This window comes from Acinonyx jubatus, chromosome B1 (genome assembly GCF_027475565.1).
Source record: "Acinonyx jubatus isolate Ajub_Pintada_27869175 chromosome B1, VMU_Ajub_asm_v1.0, whole genome shotgun sequence".
Taxonomy (NCBI): domain Eukaryota; kingdom Metazoa; phylum Chordata; class Mammalia; order Carnivora; family Felidae; genus Acinonyx; species Acinonyx jubatus.
In genome coordinates, this window is record NC_069382.1 from 133,257,870 (window position 1) to 133,282,675 (window position 24,806).

A 24,806-nucleotide genomic window follows, 5' to 3' on the forward strand; every position below is an offset into this window, starting at 1 on the left:
CGTCCACCAGCTGTCCTGAACATCCGTTACAAATCTCCGCGAGGGACGAAAACATCTGTTCGGGCAGAGGCTGGACGCCCTGGCGGCGGGTGCGGCGCTGCGGGGACGCACCCCACCCCGGCGTGGCGCCAGGGGAGAGGGCCCCTGCCGGTCGCAAATGATTTTCGAAACGGCAGGTATCCTTAGCTAAGGGCACAGCGACACCTCCCGAAATGCGCGAGGCGGGGCGTTGCGTTCTCTCACGCCCTACTCTACCCACCTTGGCCCTTTGTTCTCTCCCCACCTCCTACTAGGCTCGGGGTAGGGGTCTTTCCTCCTCCACTGTGCTTGTCCGCTGGAGGTGAAGGTTTGCACCCGCGCCCCTGTTCCGCGAGCGCACGGACCCCGTGCGGGTGGAACAGCGAGGCGTGGTGGCGGCGCTATGCCTGCGGGGAGCGTGGGCGCTGCCCGGTCCTGGCTGGGAAACCCCGCGGGCGAGCGCTTTTGAGCAGTCTCTCGAAAGACAGGGAGGAAAGGCAGGGCCTCTGTCGGTTACAAATAAGTTTCATATTGTTTGTTTATATTTTCCTAGGTAGTACACGCACAAGAGGAAAAGAAATTTAAACAGGACGAAAGGACGCACATGCAAGCAGGTATTTGAATATATTCTCTTGGGTACCTTATCTAAGGAGTGTCTGAGCTCTTGGGCTCAGAAAGACTCTCATAGGCCCATGTGCCCACAGACCCAGGAGGGTCATCTCCTGAATCATCCACATCCTCAGACAATTTCTCATTTGATGGTTTTTCTCATCGCCTCTGCTCAGCAGCAGTTCGGCTTGCGGTTCCTGGGAGAGCCGCCACTTTTCCTGCCGGGTTCTAGTCGAGAGTAACTAGCCCTCGGTAACTTTCAAAATGAAGGCTCCTGGTATAAAACGCTCATTATTGACTACCCTGATGTCTAATGGGGGGGGGGGGGCTTATGGGGGAGGGGTGGATTCATTTTTCTTTTTCATTTCCCCCGATTCCATTCACATTGAGCGTTACGAATGGTTAATAATATATAGTTTGCGACCGTAATATGGGAACGGATTGGTCCCAATAAATGTCACAAGATGTAAGACAAAAAAGTACCCTGTAACTGTATGCGGGACTGTATTGCTCCCGGTTTTGGCTACGGATGCACTAAAATAACCTGTTAACACACACCAAAGTGCATCCCTATAATAACCTCCTCAATCATTTATTAAAAGTCGTGTCAAGCAGGCCCGTATAATTCATTTCTATGCAAATATATCAATGTCAGGCCATTAGTGTATTGCTCAGGTTTTTATTAAAGTGCATTCTTTTTAATTCAGCCCCGTAAAATACGAGCCCCATTGCTCAAGAATTATAGCAACTATTAGAGTAACATATGGGCAACATGCACTCAGAAAATAAAAACCAACAGATAAAGTGGCAGGGTCACATCGCAGGAGCAAACACTTAACAAAATGGCAGCGGGGTAATAGATTTTTCTCCCAGGGCTTTTGGCGCAAGGGTGTCATGGGCACCCACACCTCGGAAAAGGCAAGAGGCTCGAGGTCACTCTGCCCTGTCCCAACCCCAGAATCAGCCCTGGATAGATACCCTCAGAGTTAGGAGAGGGAAAGCTTCCAGAGCTCCTCTGTAGCTGGCCTCCATCTTTCGGCTCCAGGATTTCAACATTCACCAGAGAGAAATGTCAATGGAGAGTTTATGGTCAAAACCCATTCTTTTCCTCTCCAAATCTCTCTTTCTCGCTTTCTCTCTAGCTCTCCCCCTGCCCCCATCAAGGCTACTTCTCAGTCCACACTAACCGCACTTGGAGCCTCACCCCACTTCAAGTGCTTTCTGAGATGCAGTTTTCTCCCGGTCAGAAGATCGGGAAGGAGCAAGCGATGCCCAAGAAGGCCTGGGGACTTGCTGGCAAAGTTCCCTCTGGTGTGTAGAAAAGCCTGGGGGGAAGTTTCTATTGAAATCGACACCTCCTTTAAGCTTTCGATTCAGAAGAAACCTAGGTGCCCCCTGCTGGCTCCACCCCTTTCCGCACCCCCACCCCCGTCCACCCCCACCCCGGGCCGTGCGTTTTCCTGGTTAGAACGCTTTGCTATAAATTTTGCTAGACTAGGGAAAGCGCTAGGCTGATCCCGGAGGGACTTTGCAATGTTACGTACGCAAGACAGACTGGGGGCGGTAGTGGTGTCCCGAAACTCTTCAGCTAACGCCCGGGTTTGAGGTGGATAAAGGGAAGCGTGGGCGGACACCGATCTGTAGCAGCGGCTGACAAATGCACTGAAGAAGTCAGCAGCATCAAATTCAGTTTTTTATTTTTAATTGCCGTTAGAACAATCAATTTCCAGAGGCCTAACAATAAACCTCAAATCCAAAACACAACCCTCACAGAAAAATAGAGAGAAAAGGGGAAAAAACTAAGAACAATCTCCCAGATTTAATGAGAGAGTCGCCCACATCCTCATCACCCCAGCATGGTAATTGAGCAGATCTATTAACTTGTTACACTAGATTTGTTTAAAGAGACTATTACACAGTCATTTAATCAATTTGTTACACTGGAGGTCCTGACTTATGAGACACTTGCCTTATGATTCCTTAATGACTGAATTAATTTGTTTTAATAAAACCAACATTGTGTACAAGTACATTTCTAGAAATGTAATTTTGGAGACAGAACAGTCCAATGCTTCATCTGATTAGGTCCTTTCTATGGTTTATCAAAGTCTGTAGTTTCTGACATAGCTGCTTGTATGGAGTATTTTTCTTTTTTATAGCGCCATTAATTTAATATGGATCATTAGTTCTTTATACACATGCATGTTCTGACAAATGTACCCAATGAATAATGCAGCTAATGTGCTTAGGCCCAAATGCATCACATCATAAACAGAGGCCTCTGCAAAAATAACAACAATGAAATAAAACACCACCTCTGGTCACCATGGTCATCATCAGAGTAACATTTTGTTATACTTAAGTCTTGTTTTGCAGAACAAGACATGTTTGGCCCTAAGATTGCATCAACATAGCCAAGTAGGTCTAACTATGTAGTGAACACAAATAGATTTATGGTGAATTAAGGTTGTCTTGAGAGCAGATGCAGGACAAGAAAATCGGTTTTGCTCTTGATGGAAACTGACGTGTGTAGAATAAAATGTAAATAAACAGAAAGTCCCCAAGAAAAGGGACTTGATGTTATTGATTATGTAAAATAATTAGAACATTACAAATGATAATGCACTACAAATAGTTGGCATTTATGGCTAGATTTTTTTTGCAGGAAGAAACGATTTAGGCTCTGAAACACCACTTGAAAAATGGGGCGTGATCTGAGGGGCAATAAAAAAATTAATAATGGAGAGATTGGAATGATCAGTTTGTAACCAATAACTGATATAAATGATAACTGAATGAGCCTGCTGCAGAGCTAAACATTTGAGCTTAGAGGAATACAAGGAGAGTGATGGCCCTACATGATCACTGGAGGCATAAAGTGCTTCTGCATAATGTAACCATGCACAGATGCCAGATATTGACTAAATAGCTTAACAATTATTACAGGGAAGAGGGAGAAGCTGGATATATTTCCAATAGGATGATGCTTTACAAATCTTTCTTAACAATGTTGGACAGGCAGGCGTTTGAACTTGATTTCATTTTGAAAAAGACTCTAGACTACACACGTATTAACAGTATATTTGAATGCTTTCATGTCTTCCTTTTGTTGTCCTTTTGAAATGGAAATGGACATTAAGGTGATGAATGGAATTTGTAAGTAAAAAAGATACAGCTACTTCTGCTGTATCAAGAGTAATTATGATTATTACATACAATGAAACTCAACTTAGACTTGTATGAGTAGAAAGAAACCTGCTCTACTGATAGTGTGACCACGACCCCCCTCAAGATTTCAATAAGAGGTACAAAAAATCAAATGTAGTTGTATCTACTGGCTTTGGTTAAACAATGTGTGTAATATTATACATGGTTGGGATTCTCTTTTGAAACTAATTTTCCCAATGTGATTCTGTTGATCAAAGAGGCTATTTTTGAGCCATTCACCCTAAAGTTTGTCGATAACATGGAGGGTGCCACCAGAGTTTTGGTTTTTGAAGCATAAACATTTGTAAAACAAGAAAGAGTTTTAGAAATCATACAGTTCTACAGTTCTGACATTTCCACAAGCTACATTTATCTTTTCCCTTTCATCATAGCTCAGTGATTTCTCTGCCTGAGACAGGAATGTTTATGATGATAAATCAGTGTTGTTTAATTAGATGCATCTTTACTTCATTTTAATGTTAGCTGGAAATGTATTTCTTTAGTTTATAAAAATGAATAATTTAATCACTTCCTGGTATAAATATGTGGCAAGAGACCAAAAATCAATGTTGGATCCTTTTTGGAATTTTTTGATTTATTCTGAATTCTTTATGTAATACCTTACTTGCTTTGACAAATGAATTTTATGCATTTCTTCCTATTTATTAGCAGGTAATCCAAAATATATTTGCTATTTATTACAAAGTAAATGAATATGACCTTTTGCCCATTTCACCAGATGCTATTTCTGACCGTCTCAAAAAGCTGGTTTAAAGTCAACAACATGAAGCATTTGAGGTCACAAGATCAGCTCAAGGTCATTTGAATACTGGCAAAAGGTTAATTAGATCACTGCGTTAAAACAGGAATAGACTTTTACTCAACTTCATCTGAATAAGCATAGGCAATCTTGCCTTACCCTTTAAGGTTTCCTTAGAGATTGTAGCCCATTTCTTAGAATGGTAAAAATAACTTTTTGGAAATACAATTTTTAAGTTTCCCTTTCCCAAATTTTAGCAATATTTGTCACTTTTTGGGCACTCACTACATACCAGACACTAAGCAACAGACTGTACACATCTTCACATACTTTACATCATCTCATGTAATCCTATCAATTACCATACGAAGTAGGTATTATTATGATGCCCATTTTACAGATGAGGGTACTGAGCCTCAGAGAGATTACTTACTTGACCAAGATTAACAGAAGTATTAATCTGGATTCAAACTCAGGCTCTAAATCAGTTAAACTGCTTTATGCTCCCTTTATGGACATATTACACATAATTTTAAGATGTTTTATTTATAAATTCTTTCTCATAATTTTAGACTCTTATCTTAATTTGCACCTATACTTTCATATAGTTTAACATGATAGAAGGAGAAGGCCTAGCAAATGTAGATAGCTACTTGGTTCTATGATAAATAAGTTTTTGTAGTTAACTCACACAAGAATTTAATAAACAAGTATTGAGTAGGATAATATCGGGGTTGTTTAATTAAAACTGTCTCATGGTGTGTATGACAGTTAACACCGCCAAATGTAAATGGCCTGCCTGATCTCTGCAGTTAGGAAGTCCTTTGTGGCAACTAAGTGAGATGTAAGAGTAGATCACAGGATGCCCATCACAGCCATGGTAAAGTGATTTGCTGAACGATTCCTTCTGGCTCCTGAAAAAAAAGATTTGTAATTTCCAGGGACAGTTTCTTATGGGACTCTGTCACTCCTATAAACTTCTTTCTTAATAAATTGACTGGCAGACTGTTAATTATATCATATTAACTCACACGGGTGCCCCCCAAACAAAAAAAGTTAAGGTAACGTTCAGTGTAATTTTGAAAGTTTCAGATAAGCATCCTACTTCACTGTTACTTTTCTTGGTAACTGGGAGGATTTGTTATTCAGACTCCATACCTCAGCACTGTTTTGTTTTTTATTTGTTTCATCTACTTTCCCCTTTTGGCTGGACCAAATCTTTTGAAGGGAAAAGTACACATTTTGTTCTAGTGTTTCTTCATCAAGACTGTTTTTCTACCTGGCCTCTGGAATGCAACTTTCTGGGACACATGCAGGTCACAGATTGCAGGGACAAGCTGCTTATATTTAGAATCAATTAGAAATATGTTTGGAAATAGTTAGACAATAGAAATATTTCTATTTCCAGCTGGTCAGTATTCATTATACACTGTGGAAGATTTTTTTCAGTGGGATGAATCTGGGCTGAGAGCAATGGAAGTTTCCTGTTCTGCCTTCCAAACAGCTTTGTCCTTCTTTGAGTGCCTCTGAAGTTGGACAGTCTCTGGAACAAGGTTAAAAGTAAAGAAAAGAGGAGACAAGCAAGGTCAGTTAGACATATAACTTAATTTCAGGGCCCAGCATAGTTTTGTTTTGTTTTTTTTTCCTTTATGAATGACAAAATTAAGGTAATGCAATGAATATACCCATCACTCCGATTCTGGAATTATCCTGATTTCTAACATAGGACTTAATTCTCATATATTAAATATGACAAAATCTAAAATCTGCTCTAAGGCCTGCCATCTAAAATGTTTGGTCTCTCAATCACCATTGCCAGCTAAAGATTTCATCTGCAGCATGATGGACCACAGAGGCAGCAAATCCTATTTTCAAATTCCATGCGTTCAGACTTGATATAAGTGGTACTTCGTTAGTACTTTTCAGCTCTTGGTCACTACTGGTAGACTGGTGGCCCTTGGTTTAGGTGAGCCCTAAGACAGGATGCCCCCATTGTGAGATCTGGCTGTAAAATTACAAGGCAGAACTTGTACCTAAGAGTGGATCTGGACTTTCTTCTTAGTTTTTGCCATGGTTCTACTTTGAGATCTAGGCCTTTTGTACGGGACTCTTATGAGGCATCATGTTCTAACTTTTTAGACTGTACTGAGGCTCCAGATTGCATATGAAAATGTTGCATCTACTTGCTTTATGGCTAACGGCATAGCTAAATTAAGTGAGATAATATGTAATGTGCCTAACAAAGTAAGCATGCAAAAATTGGTAGCTGTTGGGGTGCCTGGGTAACTTAGTTGATTAAGTGTCCAACTCTTGATGTCAGTTCAGGTCTTGATCTCACAGTTCATGAGTTTGAGCCCCCGTGTCAGGCTTCTCTCTGCCCTTCCCCCACTCTCTCTGTCTCAAAAATAAAGAAACATAAAATAATCTTTAAAAAATTGGTAGTTGTTATTATTATTGATATTACTACTATGACCCTCACAGTTACAATTTTTTCTCCACCTTTATTGAGATATAATTGACATATAACATTGTGTAAGGCATACAGCATGATGATTTCTTACACATATAAGATTAATTATATTAATCTCACATAATTATCATTTTTTGTTGTTGCTATGGTGAGAACATTTAAGATTTACTCTCAGCAACTTTTTTTAATAAACTTTTTTTAATGTTTATTTATTTTTGAGAGACAGAGAGAAGCAGAGCACGAGTGGGGGAGGGGCAGAGAGAGAGGGAGACACAGACTCTGAAGCAGGCTCCAGGCTCTGTGCTATCAGCACCGAGTCTGACGCGGGGCTCGAACTCACAAACCATGAGTATGGTTGACCTTGGTTTGACCTGAGCCAAGTCAGAGGCTTAACTGACTGAGCCACCCAGACACCCTTCTCTTAGCAACTTTTAAGTATACAATGCAGAATTGTTAACTGTAGTCATCAGGTTGTACATTAGATTTCCAGAACTTATTCATCCTATAACTGAAAGTTTGTACCATTTAATGAACATCTCCCCATTTCCCCCACCACCCAAGCCTTGGCAACCACCAATCTACTCTTTGTTTCTGTGAGTTTGGCTTTTTTAGATTCCACCTATAAGTGAGATTATATAGTATTTGTCTTTCTCTATCTAATTTATTTCACTTAGCGTAATGCCTTCCAGGTCCATACATGTTACTGCAAATGGTGGGATATCCTTCTTTTTATGGTTGAATTATGTTCCGTTATATATACATGTATATGTTTATATATATATTTCACATTTATATATCCATAAATACATGTTTATAGATATAACATACTATATAAAACATTTTCTTTATCCATTCATTCATTGATGGATACTTATGTTGTTTCCATGTTTTGGCTATCGTGAATAATGCTACAGTGAACATGGGGGTGCAGGTATTGCTTTGAGATCTTGTTTTCATTTCCTTGGGGTATATACCTAGAAGTGAAATTGCTGGATCATATAGTAGCTCTATTTTTAATTTCTTGAGGTACCTCCAGACTGTTTTCCATGGTGGCGATACCAGTTTACATCCTCACCAACAGTGCAAAGCATCCCCTTTTCTCCACATCTTCACCAACACTTGTTATCTCTTGCCGTTTTGATTTTAGCCATTCTAACAGGTATAAAGTGATATCTTATTGTGGTTTTGATTTGTATTTCCCTGATGATTAGTGATGTTAAGCACCTTTTCATATACCTGTTGGCTATCTGTATGTCTTCTTTGGAAAAATGTCTATTCAGATCCACTGCCCATTTTTTAATTGAGTTATTTGTATTTTTGCTATTGAGTTGTATGAGTTTTCCATTATTATTAATAAGGCCAGGTTGTAATAAGAACAACAATGGTCATTATGACCCTAATCAACTTTGACTCTTGGGAGTGACTTCTGAATTCTGAAGCGCCTTCCTGAGTACAGTGCAATGGCTGACATTTTATTTTTGGTACTCCATAGAAGCAAGTCAGTTTGAAGATGGGTCTCCCTCCTACCCACTATTTTATAGGATAGCAGTAAACATGGCTGTATCTCATTAAATTTAATGAGTCTTCATAAAATAACCATTACATTCTGAAGGTAATGAAAGAATAGCTTTGATAGCTAGTAAATAAACTACCAAAGGCAGTTTCATCACATTCTAGGGCTGCGCGGGGTACAGGCAACATTGGAAAGGGGCTGTGGCATTTTTGCAGTAAGACCTAGCCGGGGTGTGCCTGGCTTCACTGTATGAAAGCCCACAGAGCAATCTTCATTTTAGCCAGAGTGTTTCTAGCTATGCTTCAGTTGTGAGATGTGATTAAATTGATTGGTTTAAAAATCTGCTAAAGGATTTTATGTATATCATGTCACTGATATTGAATTTGAATACTATTGTAGTAGGTTAGACTAAATAATTTATCTTATAAACATAGAGGTACAGCAGATTGAATAGAGTATGCAAATTTATGTAAATAACCCTACAAATTCAGACTCTTCTGATCCAAGAGCCCTGGTACTTTATAAACAGGGCTGTAACACTGTAAATCAGGAGTTATTAACCTGTGGTCCATGGCCCAGTAGGGCCTGAATTTACATGCAAAATTGCATGCCTGTGTGTTTTTCTAGAGGAGGATCCAGAGCTTTCATTATATTCTCAAAGGGGTTCAGCACCCAGAGTCTAAGAACCATAACATAGTATAAATATTCTAGATGGTCCTACTAAATCAAATCATATTTACACTCTGCTTTTCAGGAAGTGTTACTTAATTAGAATGAATATCTGCTACTTGTTTATGGTCCAACTAGAACTAAGAGTTCTTGACTTTTTAAAGAAATCCTTTAGTTTCCTTTGTAGACATATACATTTAAGAAATCCTAGTGTTTCAGGGGTGCCTGGGTGGCGCAGTCGGTTAAGCGTCCGACTTCAGCCAGGTCGCGATCTCGTGGTCCATGAGTTCGAGCCCCGCGTCGGGCTCTGGGCTGATGGCTCAGAGCCTGGAGCCTGTTTCTGATTCTGTGTCTCCCTCTCTCTCTGCCCCTCCCCCGTTCATGCTCTGTCTCTCTCTTTCCCAAAAATAAATAAACGTTGAAAAAAAAATTAAAAAAAAAAGAAATCCTAGTGTTTCATATGCCTGCATTTTTCTATATTACTTTCCACTCCACAACACTCTTTCACCTTAAGTAGTTTCATAGTTCTAATTTTCAATCTTTATTTCTTGAAGTCATTTTTGATACCAAGCCACTGAAGGTTTTGGTCAAATGAAATCAGTCTAAAGAGAGACTAAACAGGAACAAAGATAAATCAATCTCTATATAAATGATCCTTTCTGATGCTATGTGTTTTTTCTTTCTAAGGTTGTTTTATCCACATTATAAGCTTCCTAGAGTAATCTAATCATTACTCAAATATTTCAGATTGACAAATGTAGCAGAAACACTAATGTTCCTGGATTATCCCTGTGAGATAAAGCACATATAAAATAGTTTTACCATTGTGCAAAATGAGATCCAAGGAAATGTGGAGATGTGTTTAGGACCCTAGAATCCAGGTCTCCAAAGGTACAACAAAAGCAGAGTCAGAATTTTAGAGTTGAAAGAGCTCTTTGACATTACTGAGTCATTATTCTTTAACAAGTTAGAAGATTTTGAGCTAGAACTCCAGTCTGCTAAATCCCAACCTTGAACTTGTTCATGACCCTGTATCACCAAAGGCGATTAGGTGTGTGTTTGGGATCAAAGTAAGCACAGAACTCACAGTGCACGCCAATTCAAAGATAATTTCCAATTTGGCAATCCTCCCCCCACCCATGAGTGTGTGTGTGTGTGTGTGTGTGCGCGCGCGCGCGCGCACGTGTGTACACACACACACACACACACACACAAATATAAATATGTAAAAGCCCAAATGTGTACAGTGCTATTTATATACAGTTAGAATGAATTATTTCCATTTCTTGGATCCCAACAAACTTCTTAAAAGCAAAATCTTCTAGGGGCGCCTGGGTGGCGCAGTCGGTTAAGCGTCCGACTTCAGCCAGGTCGCGATCTCGTGGTCCATGAGTTCGAGCCCCGCGTCGGGCTCTGGGCTGATGGCTCAGAGCCTGGAGCCTGTTTCTGATTCTGTGTCTCCCTCTCTCTCTGCTCCTCCCCCGTTCATGCTCTGTCTCTCTCTGTCCCAAAAATAAATAAACGTTGAAAAAAAAATTTAAAAAAAAAGCAAAATCTTCTTTATTTAATAGTGCCTAATTGTCCTCAAAATGAAGACATTCTGGGTCAGGGATACTCTGAAAGTGTCACTGGAGCTAGTCACAATTTTTTTATTGCTTTGAAAATAATAAACTGAGTGGACATATCAGAGGTACTGAAGATCTATATATATATATATAGCCTTATAACTTCATCACGTTGGGATATTTAACATCATAAATAGTGGATGCCTAGCCTCATATTGATGGATGGATGGTAATATTTGAGATAATGTTTATGAAAGTATTTAGAAGCTACATGTCTCTTAAACATAGGTCGTTACTAATCTGAAAAAACATTTTTCACTCTTGATTAAACAAATGTAAAAGAAATCTTAGTGTCTTTTCTTTCATAAAGTGCCTATGAAACATGGTGAGAAAATCCACAGCATTCCCTCATCTCATTCCCTCATAGGAGATGAGCAAATCCTCATCTCTTAGGGATCAGAGAGGATTCCAAATCCTGGAGCCTATGGATTTTTATTCTCCATATCTTCTCTTGCTTCTTGTGGTTCCTAATGAGAACATCTACTGGGAAGTTGAAGGCTGACCATAAATTCTGATACTGCAGGGGGTGAGCTCAGCTGACCGATCCTATTAGGCATTCTCAATGCCATGTGGAGAAAATGCTCAGATGCCTCTTTTTGGCTTGGGCTGAGTAATGAAGCTGTGGAAGTCTTTTCATTTAATCTTTAATCTTTTTGTCTCTCTATAGTTCCTAACCTGTTGAATAGGTCACTACCTTAAAACAATGCATTTTTAAACTGTTAAATAGGCTTGAAGTGTGGGACAGTTTTAGGGTCACAGGATATAGTTTGACTATTACATTAGTAATTGGAATTTAAAGGTAAGAATAGATTTTTGTTAGCCCCTCTGTCCTTAGAACCATAATCAATGATAAAAAAAGGTACTGAATACTTACAAAGAGGGGATTCCTGCCTTGCCAATGAAAAATTTCCTCCCAGTATTTCTATTTTTATCTCTTTCCTATCTTTGGAAGAAGGCATAGAGATGTGACCCATTCACAAATACAGACTCACATTAACACCAGGAGGCATAAACATGGAAAGCAGTGAATGACCTTAGTAGTGAACTGTTGTGTGTGTGTGCTGCAAACTATTACTTACCTATAAAATAATTATCATTATTTTATTGTAGCATGGTTATAATTTTTGTTACATTATAAATATCACAGATCTAATTTTTTTTTCTACTACCACAGCAGTTTCTGAAGACATGTAAACCCATAGTGTTATTACTCTCTAATCTAGTTGAGGTGATGAAATAGTGCCAAAACTCTCATTGCAATTTCATTAGCATATTCATGAGTCGCACTTTTGCAGTGTTGCAGAAACAACACAAATTGGTTTGTGGATTGTGAACTCCCCCTTCTTCTCCTCTCCAGGAGCACAGTCTGTGGATTAGCAAATCAAGTTGGCCCACAAACTTCTGAGCGCTGAATTGCATAAGTTTTTGCCTCTGCCTTTTATTTCCATACCTTATGATTCTTCTGTTATTGAATGCCATATGAATGGACATACCGCCCAATAGAAGACGAAACGTTGGGGCTGAAATGGCTTGGAGAAATGGAAGTTCTGGAAAAGCCAGATTACATTGCCCTGTTAGAAGAAAACTTTAGTTTTTTAAATTGTTCTTGATGTTTGTTTTCTTCCTTTTTTCTTGTGAATGGGGGTTAAGAGAGCATGTGTAGTTTGACTGAAACTGGCTTGCAGTCTACCAACGCAGTTTTCTTCCTTCTTTGGCACACAGATAGACCATGTTTTCCAGCCCTACCCCCTTGTATTTAGATGTGACCATAGTACTGAGTTCAGGCCAGTGGAATGTGGGTAGAAATGATGCATATCACTTGTAGGCCTGATCCAGAAACACTTTCTCCATGATGTTCCATCCTCCCTCTTGCTCCAGCTACTGGCTAGATGTTTATTCTTTGGGAGACACTGATGGCTAATAGTTGAAGATGACAACCTTTATCAGTTTGGGTCCCTGAATGATTGCATGGAGTTCCTGCTCTCCCTTCCTCCCTGAACCTGATATTTCTGAGAAAGAAATATCCTTTGTGATAATCCATTGAGATTTCAGATTTTAAATGTTAATCAGTTAGCATTATATTGACTGATTCACTGGTATCTTTATTATCCAGATTTTGTGCTGTTTAAGAAATTCAGTTGCTGTTATTTAAATTTTTATTTGACATGAGAAGTGGAACTTTGAGGATTAAAACATATGGCTCATTTCTGCTGTTTGCTGTATTTTCTTGCTGTGGTTATGTCTTTTGGCTTCTTTGTGACCCATTTTTACTAATTACATGCCCTAAAGGGACATTATACAATTAACTAAACCCAGTTCTTCAATCTCTCATAGTAAATTAAGCGTTGAGGGAAATATTTGTGAACATGTTCAAGTAATAGATAGAATGCTGAAGCCCACCTGTTAGTTAACTAGAAAACTATAAAAGTCAGTTTAATTTTTAAAAAAAATTTTAATGTTTATTTACTACAGAGAGACAGAGAGAGACAGAGCATGAACATGGGAGGGGCAGAGAAAGGGGGAGACACAGAATCCAGGATCCAGGCTCTGAGCTGTCAACACAGAGCCCAAAGCAGGATTCGAACTCACAAACCGTGAGATCATGACCTGAGCCGAAGTTGGATGCCCAACTGACTGAGCCACTCAAATGCCCCCCAAAAGTCAGTTTATCTCAGCATCCAACATATTTCGGAAGTTAAACACTAGGAATATTGATAATTAAAAAAATTTTATGTAGCACTTTTGGCTTTTAACACTTCCACATAATAATGTATAGAATAATGAATGTTTGCTTAGATCTTTGAAAGATTTGGATAAGAAATTTTTCTGAAGATGAAACATGCATCTGTAAGTTAAAAATCTCTATCATAGTAACAACAATCACACACTGCTATCGCATTGAAAAATATATCTCACTCCTAATCTTACTAGGCAGCTAGGGAAAGTTATTCAAGGTGACTAGCTCTTCTTTGCTAATACTTATATTGCTTTTGATTTATATGTTGTGGTGTTGTGGTAGTTTCAAAAAATGTGAAGCCATCTAGGCTTTGTGTGGGTAGTTAAAGATGGGAGATACCAGGGCACAATGAGAAATGTATTATTGAAACTGCAAGAATAGATAATCACGGTTGGGGCTGGTACTGACAAAAGACCACTATTTTTGGACTTTTTCTAGCTTATTTGAGAAGGTTAGGTAGAAATCTGAATGAAGTTTAAATATGTTATAAAATCTTTTTGATATCTCTAACCCCAGCCAAGAATCCATTATATTTAGAATTTAGAGGGTTTTTTGAACAGGTGACAAGCAATGTATGAGGTACCCCAACCATGTTTATATACATTTGAATTATAAATATGCTTTATTTAATTTTTCCATGGGAATATTGCTATGGACGCCTATTGTTCACATGATATGATACAACACAACTGATTTAATTAAAGCTTATTTTCTTGGCTTGCAGTCTCTCTATATTGGAGGGATTGCTTTTTCCATGGGAAAACTCTATCAGTGGATAACACGATTTAAGAGACAACTACAGAATACATTCCCTTTGCTTTTTTTCAGGCTTCAATCCATCTCTCAATTTAAGTATGGAAATACTGCTTGTCAAATACTTCTTGACACATGGATTTTACAACAAAATATCAGCGCACCTACTGCTTGGATTTCTAACTCATTTATTGTACAATATACAGCTAATCCAATCTACTGCTGCAAACGTGGTTTGTGCAGTTATGCTCGGCTACAGCACAATGGTTTTCTTTGAACTGGAGGGTTTTCTGAGGTTTTATTTTCCTTCCTTGGGCAGAAAAACATAGATGAGACCTTGCTTACTTGATAAAAATGACGGTGTTGAGTCCATTGTGTGGGAGAGCGGGGTTTGCAGAACTGATAAGCTCCTGTTACCTTTGGGACCATGAAGACAGAGTCTTCTGAACCTTAAGCAAAGAATCTGGGGAAGCATGGTGCAAGAACTCAGAGATGATTCATAAGGAAATGTCTGTAAAACTCTTGCAGAAAGATGCTCTAAAGGAGAAGAAATTATTTTACTTGATCTGTGGCACTATTGGTAAGCCGAGTTAAAGTGGAGGAGAAACAAGTGTTTAGAACTTGCACTGAAAAAAGATAAAAAAGTATAGGGAAAGGGTCAGTTTCTATTTCCTTTTTTCATTAGTTTTAATTTTAAGGATACTTTATGTTTATTGTGAGAGATTTATTTTCACTCCCCAGGGATAACCACTGTGAATTGATTAGTGTGTGGTCTGTCAGACCCTCTTCTTGCATATTTAAGCACATTAATTAAAACACAAAGGATCATCCTAGACATATGTTCTATCACCTGCTTTTAAAACATTCACCAATATATCATGACAGTGTATTCTTGTCCATACAATATAGTGTATGTGGTAGGCAGAATTCTTTTTTGTAAAGTTTATTTATTTTGAGACACAGAGAGAGAGAGGGAGAGAGAGAATCTCAAGCAGGCTCCGTGCTGTCAGCACAGAGTCCAATGTGGGGCTTAAACTCACAAACCATGAGATCATGACCTGAGCTGAAAGATCATGACCTGAGACAAAATCAAGAGTTGGATGCTTAACCAACTGTTCCACCCAGGTGCCCCTGTGGTAGGCAGAATTCTAAGAATAATTTACAATGACCCTGGCCTTTGCATAAACCCCTCCCCTTTAAGTATATGTGGAAACTCTGATTATAATGAGCTATCACTCCCTTGATTAGGCTACATTCTGTAGCAAAAGGGAGATTATCTGGGTTTTCCTTTAAAAGTAGAGTTTTTCTCTAGCAGATGAGCAGTAGATGTCAGAGAGACTTGTGGGGGAGCAGGTGGGGAATACACAGTGAGGAGGGTCCTGCCGCTGGCCATGAAGGGCTCTGCTGATGAGATACTGTGACCTGCTTATGGAGGGGCCATGTAGGAAGGAATGTAGGCAGCCTCCAAGAATTGAGAGCAGCAGGATAATGGCCAGCAAGGACATGGACACCTTCATTCAGCAATCATAAAGAATCGAAATCTGCCACACAACCCAAGTAGGCGTGGAAGACTTCTCTCCTGGAGGCTTTTCAGTGAGACTCCGAGGAGAGGAACCAGCTATGTAGAGTGAGACTTCTGTCTTACAAAACCATGAGTGCACAAGTGGGTGTTGTTTGTGATCATTTGTTACACAGCAAAGGAAAACCGATGCAGTATACGTGACTACTTTTAGGCCTTCAGATTCCTCATCTATACTGACTTCAGAGAGATAAAAGACCAAACAAATTGAAGTTCAGAATTACAGAAATGTGGTATTCATTCAATTATTTTTAATGACCACTATTATGTGCCAATCACTGTTCTAAGTGCTGGGATCCATCTGTGAACAAAACAGACAAAAATATAGGCAGTCAATCTCTTCAGAAGGGTGCACAGGAATTGTTAGTGTAGTAAGAACCCACATGGGTTTACCACTTTATGTATTACAATGCGTTTTTTCATACACGTTCTTATTCTGCTTCTTACTGGAGTTTTCACTTGTCTTTTTACAAGTATGCAAACCAATTCTCTTGTCTTAGAAATGAAAGGACTCTATAAACTCAACTAGTTATTAATGGAATAACTGGGACTCTTTGTTGTCTATATTGCAAGGATGTGTTGTAGTAATAACTAATATTTTCAGGAGTGTTTGCAATATGCTTGGTATTGTGTTGAGTGCTTTACATAGATTCTCTGATTTAATCTCAATAACCACTCTGTGAGGTTAACACAATATCTATCCTCCTTTTACAGATGAGGAAATTGAGAGTAATGAAGGCTTAAGAATTTTTCTGTGCTGAAGCTAAAATCCAAACCCTGGCAGGCTGACTCCGTGATCCGTATTCTTCATCACTAAGCTAACTGCCTTTCCAAGCCAACCTTACTGTGTTGGCCCTCCATGAAGACTGGCACACTAATGTTCTACTGTGTATCACTGTGGGGCTTATGTGTGTCCTAGTTTCTATGCCTTTTTGTATTTTTGCTAATGTTTCTTATTTTCTTGTAGGTTATTTTTTTAGTTCATGAAATATAGAGTCATAGGTGAAGAGAAAATTATAGTTTATATTATAGTTTTCACTGAGAATGTGTGACATAAGGAACAAGGGTCAAGCATCGTTCATCTCTAACAATGCCATCAAAAAAGTTTAGAAGGTTAGATTTATACCTCACCATAACTCTGTTCTCTTAACAGCCTACTCTGAATTGTTAATCCATGAATGTACACTGCTCTCAGACAGATTATAAATCTTGGGGAGAAGGTCCATGTTTTAAACATTTCTGTCATATCTAGTATTGTTCTGGACACAATAACAGGTACATCTTCACTAAATTAAATCTCAACTTATCTCAAATTGCATTGAAATTACACACACACACACACACACACACACACACACACATATTTTCTCCAGCCCATTTCATTTCTTGAAAGTAAGAATTTCCATGTTAGCTATCTTCCTTCCTTTGCTCTATAAAAACCTCTTTCCAATTTCAGTTTGAACTCTGGTGTTCTAGGGTTTGATTAATGAGTTCATGTTTAAGCTGTCCATTCCATTTAAAATGATAATAACTTTGATTTTTTTTCCCCTTCACCCTTTGTCACTAAAACTAAGCAGTCTTACTTTAGAAAAGTTTAACCTCAAAGACTATGGCCTCAGCCACCCCATTCATTTATTATTGAAATAGTATTTCTCCAAGGCTTGCTTTTTTGTGCTGTGGGGACTAGAATTTTGTGCATAATTTATAATTTTGTATGAAAGTAAGATACTCTTGCTAATTTTTATTTACTCTGTGTCTCTTGGGTTGATGTTTAATATTTTTGTACTCTTGACTGCAGCAGAATCCTAGAAAGGCTCACAATCACTTGTAGGTCCATTAACTGGGCATTGATGTTCTGCCTAGTACTTTTTATGTATATTTGGAAATTTTCTTAACATACTATTGTGATAATATTATTTTATATCTGTTTGAAAACTACATTAAATTTTGTATATAAATGTTATTTGAAAGTATTTTTTTTTCCTAGAAGAGGTAATAACTCTTTCAGAGAACAATTTCCATTGTAAGCTGTTATTTTTGGAAATCCAAATCAGATTTTGCCTTTGGTTGAAATTTTATAGACTTGGACTGCATGATAGAATCTCAGAGGTAATCCAATTCAAATTCCTCCTTTAATAGATGAATCAGGCCTAGAAAGGGCAAGTGACAGGATACAGGTGGGCCAGCTTCTTGAGCTGGGTGAAAATTGAAAGTTGGGTAAGGAAACTTAAGTTCTCTCAATTAAAGAAGAGACAATTGGGTTAAATATAGGAACCTGTATTATACTGCTATGACTTTTTAAATTTTTGTTTCTTTTCTTATAAAGTAAGAAAACTATGAGTCAAAAGACCACCATTTTAATTATCTTTAAAAGTCAAGAGTAAATAACTGGGTTTTTTTGTTTATTTGAAAGTGAAAAACAATAGGAATCAAAGAAAAAGTCACAAATGTTTGTTATCAAAGTAGATGAAGTTCTTGGAGCCCATGGGCTTGGCCCTCAAGAGGCTCTGATTCCCAGATAATGACCTGAAATTAGAAAGGAACTGTCTTCTCAATTCATGCATAAAACCAGGTATTTGACTACAGCTAAGAAATAATGTGTAAGTGCTAAATTGTATTTAGATATTCAATTTATCTAAATTTGGGGCATTATATACAGCTTTCAAAATGCTGTTAATATTGTTATATTAACATTTTGATTAATAGTTACTTTTATATGTAAAGGAGACAAAAAATGTGATAATGTTTCTTTGGTTACCCAGTAGCTGAAAGCTTGGCTTTCCATGCATCTCTTCTAGATCTGCTTCTCTTTTGGATCGGGTTTACTATAACTGCAAACAATATTTAAGAAGAATAAGCAACCTGTTTAATGTTGAATTTCTACACTTAAACATGTGAAGTGATGATAGCAAATGTTTCACCCTAGAGAAGCTTATCTTCCACTCTCACACTTTTGATTCATGCACTGATGATATCTTTCCAAAGTTTCTACACTTTCTACAGTTATTTTACTAGTTTCAATGTATAATGCCTCAACAACTTGTAAGAGCTTTCCTCCATTAACATTTTTCTAACTATTCTATTAAAAGCATACTCACTTATTCCCACCCAATTTTTCCTTTTTCTTTTAAGTTAGCTTTTTATCCTTCCCCATTAATCTTAAAGTGACTCAATTTTAATAACAATTTTCATGGGAATATTATAAAAACCTTTTGGAAATTTAATGTCAAGATATCTCTTATGAACATTCCTTCTCCACAAAAGGTATTAGGTTCTTGTTATAGATGTCTTGTGATCATTTACATGGTGATCTCAACCCCTGTTGAACCTTCCCTTTAAGTCCTCTATAGAGTTGCTACATATTGTTTTTGCTTCTAATTATTAATGTTGCCTGAAATGTTTGATTTCAGGAATGGAAGAAGAGCAGTAGAGTGCAGTGGTGGCCAGGAGGTTAAATCTCACTGTTTTTAGAATGTTTTTAAGTTTTAAATTAATTTCCAAATTTCATATGTTGGGGGATTTCATATAAAATATTTACACTTCTTTTTTTTTAATGTTTATTTATTTTTGACTGAGAGTCAGAGTGTGGGCAGTGGAGGGGCAGAGAGAGATGGAGACACAGAAGTGGAAGCAGGATCCAGGCTCTGAGCTGTCAGCACAGAGCCCAATGTGGGGCTGGAACCCACGAGCTGCAAGATCATGACCTGAGCCAAAGTTGGATACTTAATTGACTGAGCCACCCAGGCGCCACTAAAATATTTACATTTCTAAGATTTCTATCTTGGGCTAAATAATCAGAAAGATGAAAACACTTATTTTGCATCCCACATGTCCGTAGTCTGTTGGAACTCTTGAGATGGGCCTCAGTTTACCTCAAGTCCCCTTGCTTATCCTTTCAACCTTCTAGGTTACCTGCCTGGTCTAGGTGGAAGCAAATATTAGAGGCTTAAATGCATATTAAATAATTCTGAAATTCCCGTCTCCCTATTTGTATATACCTTTAAACATCAATTTTAGTTCCCTCAGTCCCTGTTATCCAATCAAATGGATATAGAAATCTAGTCAGTAACTAAGAAAAGTGCTTAGAGTTCAGATTTTTTGAACCTCCAGGTGAGGAGAGCCAATAACTTCCTTTTGTAACCAAGAGAAGATACTGTTATAAAAATTGCCTTGACTTGCTTTTTGCGCTCATGATTGTGGTAAGAAAACCGTATTAGATCCATTGTGAGAAGCTCAAAAAGATCTTTGTCTTTAAATGCTTCTTTCCTTTAGGCACATGTTTATCTAAAGATGTATTAAGGATATTAAACATTTTGGAAAAGAAATGTCAATCAATGAAATGACCTATTTATTCAAATTTAATAAAGCAAAAAGTTTTATACATGCGCTCTGGCCATGATAGGACTTGCCATGGTATAGAACTTGTCTTCCCACCATAAACAGCTAACAACCTGGACAAAGTAAACAAATCTTTTCAGACATTGCAGAATCGAGACAACAGGTAGTCCGGGACTGTGATCCTTGAAAGAACAGAAAAATATGAGCCCTGTGAATGCTTCAGTCTCTAGAGGCAATTTTTAAATGGTGGCAGAGATAGGAGGAACTCAGACATGGCACATTACATTTACTGATTTGAAGAGACAAAGATTGGGGGCTAAAATAGCTTGAATTTTTAAAGAGTACCAGAGAAGAACAAACAATGCAGAGCAAGAGAGTGTCTTGAACCTGCATAGGTGGCCCTCAATGTCTTTGAATGAATACCTATCACTGCATTTGTTTATGAAGTCAGGAAGAAAAATATGTATCATAAGAGGGCTATAAAATAAAAAAATCTAATAGCTCATATAGGGCAGAAAGATGACCAAATTCCATCTAGCCAGATTAGAGAGATCTGATTGAACACTTGAGGCAATTAGTAGAAGCCTCAGAAGGGTCATACCTCAATAACAAGGTTAAATTAGTCTGAGAGTAAAGTTCCTAAACCTACCTGAACAAAGTTTAAACAAAAAATCTTAAAAGGATTATGCTGTAGTTTATCTTATTATTAAGACAAATTTCAAAAACAAAATTATCTAGCCCTTAACAGTGTAATATCCACAATGTCCAGCATCAAAATTACTAGATATGTGAAAAAACATGTGTGACCATAACCATGACTAGAAGATCAGTTGATAGAACAAAGCCAGAAATGACAGAGGTAATAGAATTAGCAGACAAAGACTTCAACATAGAGAGTATAAATATTTTTAAGGATTTAATAGAAAACATGAACACAATGAGAATGAAAGTGGAAGATAAAAAAAAAATGGAATGGGGCACCTGGGTGGCTCAGTCATTTAAGCATCTGACTCTTGATTTTGGCTCAGGTCATGATTTCATGGTTCATGAGATTGAACCCCACGTTGGGCTCTGTGCTGACAATGCAGAGCCCACTTGGGATTCTCTCTCTCTTCTGTTCTCTCTGCCCCTCCCCTGCTAATGGGTGTGTGTGTACACACACACACACACACACACACACACACACGCACACTGTTTCTCAATAAATATTTTAAAAACCCCACCAAAATGAAACTTTTGGACATTAAAAGTATATAGTTGGCCTTTGAAAAACAAGGTTTTGAATTGCATGGATCCACTTATATGTGTATTTTTTTCAATAAATACAGTAGAGTAGTGAAAACGCATTTCCTCTCATGATTTTCTTAATAAACCTCTTATTTTCTCTAGCCACTTAATTGTAAGAATACAGTATATAATAACATATAACATGCAAAATATGTTTTACTTGACTCTTTATGTTGTCAGTAAGGCTTCCAGTCAACAGTAGGCTATTAGTAGCTAAGCTTTTTCGGAGTCAAAAGCTATACACGGATTTTCAATTGTGTAGGAGATTGGTACTCCTCAACCCCTGCATTGTTCAGTGGTTAACTGTAGATTTAAATTAAAAAATTTTGCAAGACAGGTTTATCTTGCATATGAAAAAGTAATGACCTTGAAAATCTAGAAATAGGAAACATTGAAGTTGAAAGATAGAAGAAAATATGAAAAAAAAGGCTGAACAATATTAAGAAATCTAATATGAATGTAATTCTAGTCTAAGAAGATAATGGGACAGAAGAAAAATTTGGAGAAGTAAGGATAATGAATTTTCCAAATTTGAGAAAATGTACAAACCCAGAGATATAACATAGTCAACAAATGGCAAGTAAAATAAACATTAAGGAAATAATATAAAGATCAAGACATATCACAATTAAACTACTGAAAACCAGTGTCAAAAAGCAAACTTTCAGAGCAACTAGGGAAACAGATCACATTATGTATAGTGAAATAAAGATTAAAAAGACCACAGATATACACTATAACCAAATGGGATTAATCGCAGGTATGCAAGCCTGATTCAACATTCAAAAACCAATTAATGTAATCCATCACATCAAGAGACTAAAAGAGAAAAACTGCATGATCAAATCAAGGGATACAGAAAAAAGCATTTGACAAAATACAACACCCATTCATGATAAAAACTCTGAGCAACCTAGGAATAGAAGGGAACTTCCTTAACTTGACAATATCTACAAAAAATCTATAGCTCACATCATACTTAACGAGAAACTAGAAGTTTTCCTACCATGATCAGGAACAAAGAAAGGATGTTCTCTCTCATGACTCCTTTTTAACATCCTACTGGAAGTTCTAGTTAATGCAATAAGACAAACAAAGAAAATAAAGGATACACAGATTGGGAAGGAAGAAATAGAATTATCTTTGTACATGACACGATTGTCTGTATAGAAACTCTGAAAGAATTGACAAAAAGACTGGAATAACTAGTTATAGCAAGGTTATAGAATACAAAGTTAATATGTAAAAGTCAATTGTTTTCCCATATGCTAGCAACGAACAAGTGGAATTTGAAGTTAAAAGCCTAATGTCATTTACGTCAGCACCCAAAGAATGAAATACTTAGTATAAATTTAACAAAATATGTACAAGATTTACATGTGGAAAATTATAAAACTCTGATTAACAAGGACAAAGAACTAAATAAATGGAGGAGATACTTTCATATTCATGGATAGTAAGACTCAATATGTGGTAGTATCAGTTTTACCCAACTTGAGCTATAGATTTGATGCAAATCCAATCAGAATCCCAGCAAGTAATTTTGTGCATATTGACAGACTGATTCTAACATTTATATGGTGAGGCGAAAAACCCAGAGAGCCAACACAATAATGAAGAAGAAGAAAGTCAAAGGACTGACGCTACCCGACTTCAAAACTTATTAGAGCTCTTCCAGCTATGGGGGTAGCAGACTACTGCCATGGGCCACATAATTCTGGGGTAGAGGAAGGATGCTGGCTCAGTGTTCCATGCCCACATGAAGCATGGCAAGGGTGCTGCATGTCTGCTTGCCATGGACTTTGCAGAGCAGTTGGGCTACATCAGGGGCATCGTGAAGGACATCATTCATGACCAGGGTGGAGGTGCACCCCTCACTGAGGTAGTCTTCTGGGATCTGTACTGGTTTAAGAAGTGGCAGGAGCTGTTCATCACCCCCAATGGCATCTACACTGGCCATTTTGTGTACTGTGGCAAGAAGGCCCAGCTCAACATAGGCAATGTGCTCCTAGTGGGCACTATGCCCAAGGTCACCATTGTGTATTGTTTGGAGGAGAAGCTTGGTGACTTGGCAAGTTGGCCCAAGCCTCTGGGAATGATGCTACTTCATCTCCCACAACCCTGAGACCAAAGAAGACCCAAGTGAAGCTGTCCTCAGCCACCTCAGAAATCAAGGTCATTTCTTCAGCCAATAGAACTATGTTGATGTGGTGGCTGGAGGTGGCCACGTTGACAAGACCATTCTGAAGGCTGGCTGTGCCTACCACAAGTATAAGGCAAAGAGGAGTTGCTGACCACACATACTGGGTGTGGCTATGAATCCTGTGGGAACATCCTTTCGGAGGTGGCAAGCACCAGCACATCACAAACCCTGTACTATCTGTAGAGATACCCCTGCTGGCTGCATAGTGGGTCTTATTGCTGCCTACCAGACCTCTGGGGGAACCTAGACTGTGTAGGAGAAAGAGAACTAGGGTTGAGGGGCTTGATAAAATCTGTCCTTCTGCCACTAAAACAAACAAACAACCCCTACTTACTAGAAAGCTATACGAAAAAAGTATGATATTGATGAAAGAATAAACAAATAGATCAATAAAACAGAATACGGTGCTTAGAAAAACACTCACATAAACATGGCATAAACATGGTCAACTGGTCTTTGACAAAGGAGCAAAGGCTATACAATGGAGCAAAGACAGTCTTTTCTTTTTTTTTTAAACATTTATTTATTTTTGAGACAGTGCAAGTGGAGGAGGGGCAGAGAGAAGGGGACAGAGAATCCAAAGCAGGCTCTGTACTGACAGTAGTGAGCCCAACGTGGGACTTGAACTCATGAACCTGAGAGATAATGACATAGGCTGAACAGACTGAGCCACCCAGATGACCTGCAAAGAGTCTTTTCAACAAATGGTGCTGGAACAACTGGGCACCCATATGAAAAAAAAATGAATCTAGACCCAGACCTTACACCCTTCATAAAAATTAACTCAAAATGGATGATAGGCCTAAATGTAAAATGCACAACTATAAAATTTCTAGAAGATAACATTGGAAAAAACTTAGATAACTTTAGGTATGGTGATGACTATTTATTTATTTATATTTATTTTTTTTTTTACATTTTTCTTTTTTTATATTAATATAATTCATTGCTAAATTGGTTTCCATACAACACCCAGTGCTCATCCCAACAGGTGCCCTCTTCAATGCCCATCACCCACTTTCCCCTCTCCCCTACACC

General features: G+C 38.1%; 1 pseudogene; it reads left to right on the top strand.

Moving 5' to 3' along the window:
• Positions 1-23,267: 23,267 nt before the first annotated feature.
• LOC106981375 (60S ribosomal protein L8-like) lies at positions 23,268-24,039 on the top strand (annotated as a pseudogene).
• Positions 24,040-24,806: the final 767 nt, after the last annotated feature.